Below are 11,515 nucleotides of genomic sequence, written 5' to 3' on the forward strand. Positions count from 1 at the left end.
GGGAAGAGATTCAGAACTTGTCAACTAGCCATCTTTAATGTGATAATTGACCCCCCGGACTGTTTTTCCCCCTCCTCTGTAATCCCAAAGGGGCACAGAAAGTGCTAGTCAGGAGGAGCTGACCAGTGACACACTGAAGTTAGATTCTTTTTCTCACTGTTGCAAAGCACCGAAATGGTAAAAAATGATTGGTGCCAGAACAACCTGCCATAATCAGAGAGCAAAGGAATGAGAAACAGTGGCGCAGTGGTTAAAACGCTGTACTGCAGCTAAAACTGTGCTCACGACCTGGGGTTCAAATCCCAGGTAGCCGGCTCAAGGTTGACTCAGCCTTCCATCCTTCCGAGGTCAGTAAAATGAGTACCCAGCTTGCTGGGGGGGCAATGTGTAGCCTGTATAATTAAAATTGTAAACCGCCCGGAGAGTGCTTGTAGTGCTATGGGGCGGTATATAAGTCCAATAAATAAATAAATAAATAAATAAATAAATAAATAAATAAATAAATAAATAAATAATATCGTCATCCTGTGCCCAATTCAAATTTTGAGTTATCAATATGAATATTAATGGCATGTTGCTGTTGTGTATAATATTCAGGACGCCACTAATGGTTTGCATCTTAGACATAACAGGCCTTTGCCTTTTGCTGCTTGGAAAGATGATGATGATGATGATGATGATGATGATGATGATGATGATGATGATGATGATGATGATGATGATCTGTCATTCCCAGGGCCTTCTTTGGCTTGTTCTGAAAGTTCTTCGGTGTAATAGTTCCCCCTTTTAGCTGCAAGTACTTTTGGAAAGTTCACTAAACTGATTCTTTAAACAGAAAGAATGCTTTTTCTATGGCCCTTGTGTTGACGGTGGGAAGGACGTATTTATTTTTTTCTGAGAACTGGAATTCTTAGAAAATTCCTCCTACAATTGAATGGCCACAAAAGGTCTGGTACATGATGAGCAGCACTAAATAAAGCAACGGTTCCTATTTGAGCACAGATCAGGCCACTGAAGGGCAAGACGCAAGCTTGCTGAATGCTGGATGTTATGTATCTCTGTCTAGAATTTTACATTTATTCAGGATAATACTGGGGAATAAATTATGGCTGGCGATAATTGGCAGTAGTTTCTTAACTAGATGGCATCTGGCTGTATGAATTCAATCTAAGGACAACAAATCTAAGGACATCTTTTGTAATATTTTGCAGTCTTCATCTTTGAAATGCCAATACCTTTCTCTAAGAGGTAGAAGCATATACTGTACAGCAAAGGAAGATAACTGTTTCACACAAAAATGGAAAAGGTTTCCATTTGTAGTACAACTCTCAGATACTCCCCCAGTCATTATGGCCAGTGTTTCTTTAGTTTTAAAAGGTAACCTTCCGAAGCATATGTATCTATTGACAAGAGAGACTTAATTCAACCACTGCTGTTTCCTTTGTGTTCTGTCTTGCACCAAGTTTAGAAAGCTTAAAAAATGCCATTTCCTGAAATTGCCCTGCTAACCATGGTCATTGGGTGTCTGCAAAAACTCTGCCTCTCCCTCTGGTGCCTCATTCAGAGGAAGGAGTGATTGATAACCATGTTCATCTGCCTTTGGTTGCTTAATCCGATCTCTGCAGGTACAGCCTTTACATTTAGTTTCTGTGCCAGGGACGAATGGTTGAGAATCAAAGCTTGAATCATTACACATGTAACCTTATAAGGTAGATAAATGTACTTACTTGATGAGCAGAGAAATATCTAACTGTGTCAGAATTCCTAGTGATGATACTTTATTGGAGGAATCCTCAAGGAATCCTTCACTTGGAAGTTCCAGGTAGTGTCATTTTGTGAAATGCTTGAATCTCTGCATGGTATCATTAAACTGCTGAGTCTGCCATTACTAATTTTGCCTTCCACCTTGGGTAGAAGCAGATCACTGTGGGAGTCTTTAAGAAAGAGTATCAGTTATACACACGAATCTACTTAGCCTTGATGACAGAAGCTGGCAAAGCCTAGCATGCTCTGGATTTCTTTAAAAAAATCAATTTAAGTTGAAATTACAGAAACGTAATAGTTTACTTAATTGGCTTGGCAAATTGTCCCAGTCTGATATAAGTCTTTGCCACCCATATGGAGTGGCTTGCGAAGGTTCAGCAAATTAAAATTGAATTTGTTATCTTGTCTCCCTTTCTTTCTCAGTCAAGTTAATCATCTGGGAAGGAAGCTGCGTTCTCTAAAGTGCAACCACACTCCTTCCTTCAAAGGTTTTATGAAGTGAAAGGAAGTGCACTTATTTGTCTTTATTTTATGGAGTACACAAGTCCCATTTTACCATGAAATGGACCCATAAAACAAATCAAAGTAGTGAATATTATAAGATCAATAGCACAACCATTAAAATATATCAATCTCAGCAAAAAGGGGAGAGGAAAAGAGGCAATAAAAGATACATGGGATTAAGTTTACTTATGCCATGCGAAGTGGAACTTACGCCATGCGAAGCTGATGACATCATCAGCAACAGCAGTTTTTCATAATTCCCTCTGAAGTTCCTGAATTTCTTTTGGGACCCCATCAAAGAATCAAGGGGAAGCTGTTGAGGGCTGTAGGTTGTAAGAAGGTCTTTAATTTCTGAAAATCACCATTGCCAACAATGCAAAATGTTTGGGCACGAACTGGCAGTTTGGTGATTCATGGCAGTTCATTTATTGGCTGACCTGGTGTTTGAAGCTTCAAAGCCCCTCCTCTACCAGGGGGAGATTTCCTTACACTAATTCTCTATACAGGAGATCTTTTGGAACCCAACCATCAGCCATTCTCACAATATGTCCAAGCCAACGTAGACGACACTGTTTCAGTAATGTATATATGCTACAAATTCCAGCTCATTCTAGGCCTACTCTGTTTGGAACTTCGTCCTGCTGGGTGATACCAAAACTGCATCAGAGGCAAGGCGTATGGAAAGTGTTCAGCTTCCTCTCCTGCCGTGCACGAAGGGTCCAGGACTCACTGCAGTACAGGAGTGTACTCAGGACACAGGATGTATGGACCTGGATCTTGGAATATGCCATCAGCTTCTTATAAAGCCATATTCTCTTTGTGAGTAGCTACTAACATGGTAGCTGCTTTGCCAATGCATACTGGGAGGCTACTGGACTTCTAAAGCCTTACAGCTTCCACAGAGCTTAGCCCCTTCCATCCAGTTCCTCCATCTTCATGAAGACTCATCTTGTCTGAGATCGAACTTTTAATCCTCAAATGGAAATGATTAAAAACATCTGAGGGGACTTTGATTCTTTCTGCTAAAGCTCCCAAAATTCTGACTAGGGGAATTCCTGTGTTTGGCAGCTACTGGCATCACAAATTAGATTGCTTTTGTTTACTGATTGATCAGAAGGAGGTAACCAAAGTCTTTATTGGCACATTTGGGGCAAATATGGAATCATTGAAGGAATACGTCTCTAGAGAAATAAATGTTTTATCATTTTTTCCCTTGTAAAGATGGCATCTCATATTTTTTTCATTCTGAGATGCCTGCTGGATTATCTGCGACAAGAACCTAGCCTGAAAATAATAACATATTTCAGTGCTATATTTGTACAGTTATAACAATTCACTCTAAGATATACAAGTGTTTGGATATCCTGATGGATTACTTTTCTAGGAATCTAGGATTTATAACATTTCATAGAATTCAGAACCTTGAAATAGCTCAGATTTCAATGGGGAAAAATTGTTTGTAACTGTTCAGAACAAAATCATTATTTGTTTATTTATTCCTAATGTCTTGACCCTATGTGTTCACTTTTCACTAGAATGAGCCTTTCTATTTCCGTGTCTTCTGCTTTACAAAACATCTGCAGTTACAAGAAGCAGCTGTTTCCTTTAGATGCATCAACAATACAGTCTGTCTTTACTCAAGGCAGGCTGACCTATATACTGAATAGGTCAAACTTCTAGGCAATCAAATGTCTTAGCCTTCTGGAGTGTTGCCTCAACCTCTCACTGTAATGTTTCCTCCTTGTTTTGCTTTCGCTCATTTTATGACAAAGGCATGGAAATCCGAATTTCTTTTCCATTTTATGTTATATTTCCTTGGTTGGCTTTAGGGCTTGCATAAATAATACTTAATTCATCAACAGCAATATCAGGCCAAAAACAAAAGAAAAAAAATAAAGAAGACAAAAATTAAATTAAAATGATGTATTGCCCTTTCTGATGTCCATTTTGTATCCATTAATTCTTTTGCAGAAAGATTGTCCTGTTTATCCTATGTAGAGTACAGAGGGCCGTTATTGGCAAAAGACAACATAGACAACATTGGCAGAGGAAAAGGTAAAAATACCCGTGATGTTCTGTGTGACTTTGTTCAACCCTGTAACAGGGTTGCTGGAATCAATGCAGGATCAGAGCAGTTAGCTTTGATCAACTAGCAATAGCTTGAGATGGAACTGGCCGGATAGTTCAATGGCTTAAATGTCTAGCTGTCAGAGGTTGGGACTTTGATCCCCCAAAGCTGTACCATCCTGGGGCACCCTTTGTAGAAGGGAATGGTCAACTGCTTCTGTATATTCTCTGCCTCAAAAACCCTGGAAAGGGTTATGGTAACTCAAAATCAACTTGACGGCACACAATACATACATACATATACGGTAACTTGGCAATGAGGTAGGAAGTAAGAACTCCACTTATCTCAGGGCCCTATCCCACTGTCAATAAAACCCATGTTCTGATTAAAAACAACAACACAAACTTAAGCATACACGCAAAGCACAAGCCCAAGTGGACTACTCTGCCAGGGAAGTGAGTTCTTCTGCTCCCTGCCAGAGGTCTGATTATTTTTAGGCAGATTCCCATGAATTGTTTCTGCGTATGTGAATCTGTGTTCCTTTGGGTTTTTTTTTAACAGCTGCCAGTAAGCCAAGACAAGCCTTCCTTTCAGTCCCCATCACCTCCCTGCCCTTATGCCCCATCCCTCAACCAACCTCTTCTCCTCACCCCATTCCAAATCCTTCCTCTTTTCCATTCCCATCAGTCACCTCCCCACCCTCACCCCTCTTCCCCTTTCCACCCCTTCTTATAAATAAATAAATAAATAAAAAATTCTCTTTCCACCCCTTCTTTCTATCTCCACCCCTTTCATGGTTTTGTATGATCTTTACACGGGATCCCATCTGTGCCCACAGACTACCAATCCAAGACATGCCTGAGACCCATGTTTCTCTGGTCTGGGATGATCCTACATATAAAAACCATGGGGATCAATGGGGAGAGTTTCTCAAGCAATCAGAGCCCCAAGGAAATGGGTGTCCTCCTCCTCCTCCTCCACTCGCTTGCTCCCTTGGAAGAAGTTTGGGGTTTCTTGCATCTGGGGGTGGGCAGAAAAAACACCCTGATTCCTCCCTTGCTGTAACTCTCTCCTCTCTGTGTGTGCATATGTGCATGTGCATTTGTGTGTGTATGCATATACCGGGTTTGTTGGGGGGGGGGAAACCCCTTGCTCCTTTTACATTCGTCCTTCTTCCCCTCTCTTTCCCATTCTCCCCCCAGCACCCCCATCAGACCCACCTGACAGGAGATGAAAGCGGTGGCAGTGATAGCATTGGTGGTGGCAGGAGGAGTGTGCATACACCACCACAAAAGTTTGGGATTTGGACAAAACTCCACATGACAAGCACGAATCCAAAAATTATGTTTGCTCTGCTGGTTTATTCTGTCAATGGAAACATGCCTTCATCCTCCAATCCTGAGTTCCTGTACCACAAACCAAAGAACTAATTGTGGGCACTGATGTAATTTGGAAGAGGCTTCTGCGATTCTAAGATTATGGGGGTTTTTGAAGCATGCTATTGGGTTACAAGATGTGGTGTTGGAAAAAAAGGGGGATTGGAAGGATGAGAAATGCATTACTGGAAAAATAGAGATAAGTAGACATAGAATTATAAAATCATTATGTTGGAAGGATTCTATAAGGCCATCAAGTCCAACTCCCTGCTCGATGCAGTAATCCAATCAAATATATCTGACAGATGGCTGTCTAACTTTCCCTTGAATGAATCCAATGGCATTCAAGCGTTCACCACCTCCTTAGGCAATTGGTTCCATTGTCATACTGACTGCTCTCGCAAATAAGAAGTTTTTTCCTGATATTCAACCAAAATCTGGCTTCCTGTAATTTGAGCCCATTATTAGGTGTCCTCCAGTCTGAGATGGTCAAGAACAGATTCTGGACTGCTTCTGTAAAACTAATTTTCAAGTATTTGAAAAGTGCTATCATATCTCCCCTCAGTCTGTTTCTCTCAAAGCTAAACCTGCCTGTTATTTCAGTCTTTCCTCATAGGGCTTGGCTTCAAGTCCCCTGATCATCCTTGTCCCCCTTCTCTCAATCTGTACCAGTCTGTTGGCATCTTTCTCAAAGTGTGGTGTCCAGAACTGGACACCATACTCTAGATGAAGCCCAACCAGTGCTGAATAAAGGGGAACTAGTACCTCCTGCAAGACTATACTTCTGTTAACTCAGCTTAAAGTAGCATTTGCCCTTTTTATTTTTTATTTTTTTGCAGCCACATCACACTGTTGGCTCATATTCAGCTTTTCATCTACAACGATTCCAAGATCCTTCTTACTTGGAGTATTACTGAGCCAAACATCCCCCATGCAGTTTCATCCGCATCTTCTTCTTGATCGGACAATCAGTCGTAGACTTCCAACTACCATGTCTCTTTGAGTTTTTCCTCTCTATGTGTAGAACTTTGCACTTATCCCTGTTGAATTTCATTCTATTGTTTTAAGCCTGGTACTTAAGCCTCTCAAGACCATTTTCAATTTCCTTTCTGCCTCCCAGGTTGTTGCCTATTCCACCCAATTTGCTGTCATCTGCAAATTTGATTAGCATTCCCTGTAACCCCTGATCCAGATTATTAATAAAAAATATTGAATAGCACTGGGTCCAGGTCTGAGCTGTAGGGTACCCCACTTGTTAACTCCTCCCAATTTGAGAAGGGGCCATTGGTGAGCACTCTCAGAGTACAATTCTGTAACCAACTGTGTATCCACCTGACAGCTGTTCTATCTAGTCCACACCTAGTTAGTTTGCATAGGTTAGGCTTAAGAGATAGAGCCCTGAAATGGGGTGTTAGGTCAAACTAGTCCCTAGGAGGAATGTGCATTTCCTGTTACTAATCTATTTTCTCCTCATGCTGTAGGATTTCCTCAGAGGCGCACCCTTCAGCAATCAGACTTGAAAATGAAGACTATGTTTTCTTTTCCTAAAATTTCCACTGAGCTGTCCACCCAGCGTCCTTCTCCACGTAGGCTGATGGAGATAAATAATCTATACAAAATGTTGCATGCTAACAGTGGTCTCTAAATCACAGCTAATATGAAAATGTTTGCCTTGGAAAGCTGTCTAAAGAAGAAAAAAGAGGAAAAAAAAACCCTCAGCAGTACCTATACCAGCATCCAAGTCTAATTGAGTATTTAAATGGCGGGTGATAATCAAGTTTGTTTCGCTACTGCTTGGGAAAGTGAGCTAAATAGTACCCCTGGTTGTTCATTAAACCTTCTTGATCTATATGACAATTACCAAATTGCTTGAGCAAACTTGGAGGTATATTATCTTTCAGAAAGCCAGCAGACACAGGCAAAACAGAGAATAAACCATCAAAACTGATTTCATGGCTTAAAGTTCATCCAAAGTACTATTAGCTTTAAGTCCAATTTAGAACTGTCAAGGGAGATATTTACAATAGTAATTTCAGATCATTATCTTAGCATTCCAATGCAAATAGCCACAATTTAATTCATTACCGCTCACATTACATCTTTATTTTCCACCAACTGGTAGCTGACATTTTGCAAGCTACAAGGAAGAAATGCTAATTAGACCAAGGCGCACCCTTACTCTTTCCTAACCTCATTGTGCTGTTGTGCTTCAGTGCAGTTTCAAGAAAGGCTTCTAAGCTTGTGGTCATCATTGTTGTTGCCCTATCTCCCCTCTTTCCCCCCAAGGAAGGTAAGGGCAGGGCAGGTAAGAAAAAGGGGATGGCAGTCAGCGCTCCTTAGTCCTTCCATACCATCCATCTTCGCCGGTGATAGGTGTCTAAAAGCTCTTCTAGCCGGCAGAACAGAATGACCCCTTTTCCCCACCAGCCCACCCACCCTCTTTAATTTAGAAAATCTAAAGTGATCTCTGGAGTGGAATAGGATACACATTAATATGCAAATGAACTGCCAAGAAAGTTCAGATTTGCATTTAGACTGGACAAAGGAGGGGTGGAAAAGGCCTTCTCATGCTGTTTCCTCACACTGCCACAATTTTACAGGTTGCTAGTCCCAGAGATGGTGCCAGGAGGGACTCTCTCATTACCCGTCGTTCGCCCTTAGATGGGTTCAATTCATTTCAATATGCCTGGCGTTATATTGCTAACTTGCGTATTTAGTGTACGGTAGGATGCCGGTTAATATGCTGGAGAGAGAGAGAGAAGGGGAGAAAGAGAGAGAGAAGCAGAAAAGACAGAATGTTCATTTAACTACCTCCTAAACTGAAGTTCCTAAACTTCCATAACCAATTTGAGGATGCCATAGATTTATATTAGGATAAAAGAAGAGATAATCCTGCAATCGTGGGAAGGATGGTTAGCACCATGTGTGTGAGTATATGCATTATATATAATATATATATGTGTGTGTGTGTGTGTATACATATATATATATGTACACACACACACAAACACACACACACATATATTTTCACTGCCTGAAGCAGGGAACCGATCATCACAAAGTGAAATTCCCCCATTTAGACCATTGTTTTGCAATTGCAATTGCAATTGCAAAAAGATCATCGTAAAGCGGATTCGTCATAATGCGAGGCAATCGTAAAGCGAGGCACCGCTGTGTGTGTGTGTATATATGTATATCCACTTCAATTTGTATCTCATTATACAAATAAATAGCAACCCACCCATGTTATTTTTCCTATATATAGCAACCCCTTTGTTTTAAGGAAATTTGTAACTCATTCACTTCAATTTGTATCTTAATGTTTAAAAGCATTTTTGCATCCATCTATGGGTCCAAATACTGTCTGGATAGCTCAGTGATTTAGGTTGAGAGTTTGATTCCCCAATGTGCCTCTTGGGAGAAGAGAGCTTGTGTAGTAGTCACGGGCAAGCCGCAGAACCCTAGGGCGCACTAGAAGAAGGGAATGGTCAACTGTTTCTGTTTTTTTTCTCCCTAGAAAACCCTAGAAAGGGTCACCAGATGTCAGAGTCAACTTGATAGGAAAACATTACTATTATATGGGTCCAAATAGTGAAAAAACATGAACATGTGGAAAATAAAGGGCTCTGACTAGGGATGGAGATGTAAAACACATTGCCATAAACTACTTACTCAGATATACGAAAAAAAATGTTGAAGGGGAAAATAAATACCTGATTGAATTCTAAAGTGTATTATAAGATGAGGTTTGCAGCAGCCTAAAAGGAAAGAAGAAAAAATTTCCAGTGCACATCCATTTTACTGAAAACAGAAGGGATGCAAAAAAAGAAAAATCTTCAACAGATTTAACACCTTTCCCTTGCCCGACCAAAACATTAAGCAGCCACTGATCATAGGACAAGGGAATTTATTTGGTCATTTGAACATCCTAGGGCTGTAGGAATAAGGTTTCCATGAGAGCTTGGACTTTTCATTGGTGCTTGAGTTCTTCATTTTCCTTTGCTTTGGTTTCCTGGTTCCGTTAAACTATATCTTTCATTTTCGGAGTAGGACTTGCTGGCATCAATTTTTAGGGGGTTGTATGTGTGTATTTCTTTTTAGTTTTTTAAACCAAAGCTCATTCCTACACTCCATTATTATCCCTTGAGTACTACGAAATCACTCTCCCAGATGGTAATATAAGATAACCAAGATCGGAAAGCATAGTGTGACAGCAAAAACAATTGTTCCTGGTGTTTTCCCCTCTATTCTACTTCCTTCTCCTTTACCCATCAAGCACTGAAGTATTGATTGTAATCAAAGCTTAAATTATTGAGAAAGAAAACATTAGGGCTGATGAATAAATATAATGAGGTTGCAAAGATTTCCGGGAAATGAGTGGACAATGATTGTGAAGTGGATTTACAAAAAACAGTGCTTGTTTTCCACTTCAAAGTGTGCATTCCTTCTCTTCCCTTTCTTTGAATTAGTTTGATTTTTATGAAACAATATCAAGGGAGGACCAACAAACAAATAATAGCCCTATTTAACTAGAGATGAGACACATACAACTCATCCCTCACACAGTTGGATACCGTGGGCTTACAGCTGGGATAAGTCCCTTCCAAATCAAAGAGACTGCACATGCCCATCAGTGACACTTAGAGAACCACATCCATTCATGTGTTTCCTTGCTCACAATTTTTTCTTACAGTTTGTTTTAAAATATCCCTTTTGCCCTCTTGTAGCCAAAGAAACCTCTCCATCTTGAAGGAAATGAACTCTGAGTGCTCACTGGAAGGACAGATCCTGAAGCTGAGGCTCCAATCCTTTGGCCATCTCATGAGAAGAGAAGACTCCCTGGAAAAGCCCCTGATGTTGGGAAAGTGTGAAGGCAAGAGGAGAAGGGGACGACAGAGGATGAGATGGTTGGACAGGGTCATCGAAGTGACCAACATGAATTTGACCCAACTCCGGGAGGCAGTGGAAGATAGGAGGGCTCGGCGTGCTCTAGTCCGTGGGGTCGCGAAGAGATGGACATGACTTGATAACTAAACAACAAGCCAAAGGAATTTAAAATAAATTTGAAAATTACAGATGTGGGGGCACTTAAAACATTGCAACATTGTCCGCCATGCCCTCAGAGGTCACAAGGAGACGTTTTGAGGGACGTTTTGTTTTCTTTGCTGGTGGGGATCAAGTTTTCTGCATTAAATCTCTGAATGTGATTGTCAGGCCATACGTGACCCTTTCCCAGCTTGAAAATCAGAAGAAAGGAAATGTGGCCTCCAACATGTATGAACACGCAAGACTTCCTGTTTCTCTCTGCCACTGTGATTCCCATTCTTGATTTTCCTGGCTTGTTTGGGCTTCCATCATCAAAACCACTCAGCACATTGTTTGAGGAACAGACAGCACGCACGGTAGTTAAATAATACTCCAGCGAGAGTCCTCGGTCTTCACTCTGAAGACAAGACAAGTGAGGATTTACCTCCCTAACTTTAATGAAGCTGCTTACTTGGACCTTTCTATGTTACTACACCTGCCCTGTGAGACCCCTGTCAAGTACCAGCCAGAAATGTTGTGTATAAATAGTTTTATACTGCATCTTTGTTTCTGCTTTCCCTTAGTATGCTATGAATTTCATTCGGCATCTTAGTGACTGAAAAGCAAACAGAAAATCCTTGTTATTTGTCCACTGCATTAATTAAATAGTGAATGTGAACTAAGGATCTGCTTTAAGAGTCACCTTCCTCTTCAGTGCCTGAATAACGGCATACAGATTGTTCCTTTGGCACTGTACCTTTGGAGATACTCTGAACAA

The 11,515-nt window shown here is 40.8% G+C and overlaps 1 long non-coding RNA gene across 1 annotated transcript; it reads left to right on the forward strand.

Moving 5' to 3' along the window:
- The first annotated feature begins 235 nt into the window (after positions 1–235).
- Positions 236–10,074, forward strand: LOC144584402 (uncharacterized). Its single transcript, XR_013538626.1, has 2 exons — positions 236–3,388; positions 4,240–10,074. It is a non-coding gene; the product is annotated as an uncharacterized LOC144584402 (long non-coding RNA).
- The last annotated feature ends 1,441 nt before the right edge of the window (positions 10,075–11,515 follow it).

This window comes from Pogona vitticeps, chromosome 10 (assembly GCF_051106095.1).
Source record: "Pogona vitticeps strain Pit_001003342236 chromosome 10, PviZW2.1, whole genome shotgun sequence".
Lineage (NCBI taxonomy): Eukaryota > Metazoa > Chordata > Lepidosauria > Squamata > Agamidae > Pogona > Pogona vitticeps.